The following is a 1,071-nucleotide window of genomic DNA, read 5'->3' on the forward strand; positions in this document are numbered from 1 at the left end:
TGCTGTCACTGCACCTCCTCCTGAACTTCCCGGCTTTGAATGCCTTTCTGATTCTCTGAATTTTAATTACTTTGGCACTTCTGACTTCCTATTCACTTTCAAATCATCCCAAGGTAATGATAAGGACACAGTGGACAGACCTGCACATCTAACACATGCAGAGCACACCTGGACAACAGCACGGCCCCATATCTCCCCTTCCCTCCAAATTCTCCTTTCTCATCTCCAGCTCCTTCCGGGGATCCAGAGCATTAGTGACCCCAAGACCTGAGCAGGGAAACCTCATTCTGAAAAAAGTGAGCTGAGGAATTCTAGTAAGACAGGATTAGAGCTGAGTATTTATCTCAGACACAGACGAAAAGGTTCTCCCTAGGGATCAACATGTAAATCATCTGGTGGATACACCCCAGGAACACAAGGTTCTCTCCTGTGTGAGAGTGACATTTACAAAAAAGGGTAAGTCCATGTGCCTGTAACAGTGGACTAATGGACCCTCTGAGTGTCTGGAGCTTCTAGCAGGGCACAGCATCACAACCATATAGCCCTAGACACACACATCTCGTCTGTGCACATGGCCAATTTTTAAGAGGGGGATGGCCACTCTCTGACTCCCTTTGAGCTAGTCATGAGAAAGTCACAGCCACTTTTGATTCTCAGAGGCTTTAACCAATAAAAGCATGGATATCAGGTAGCTGAAGAGTATTCTGACAGCTGTTAGTATCAGGTTAATTGGTTAGGAGTGTTCACAACAAATATTAGAGAGTATGTTTCCCTAAGACCAGTAAACTTTGTGAAAGCAATCAAGTGAAAAGACTTGGTCAGAGAGAAAAAGCTTCTCTCCAACAGGTAGAGAGAAAATTCCATTTTCCAATATAAGAGAACTAAGAGGATAACTTTATATTTAAGGCCATGAATGTGAAATTCTTTGCAACAATTTGTATGGCCTAGTCAATAATCTGTCACACAGCCTCACTATCTATATATCATATTAATCAAAGTATTGGAAAATCCCTCTGGACAGTCAGATAGAATGAGTAAAGAATTTATGTCTATATTGTTCTTTTAATTCTT

Source organism: Nannospalax galili, unplaced genomic scaffold, assembly GCF_000622305.1.
Source record: "Nannospalax galili isolate Female #2095 unplaced genomic scaffold, S.galili_v1.0 scaffold3338, whole genome shotgun sequence".
NCBI classification, from domain to species: Eukaryota; Metazoa; Chordata; class Mammalia; order Rodentia; family Spalacidae; genus Nannospalax; species Nannospalax galili.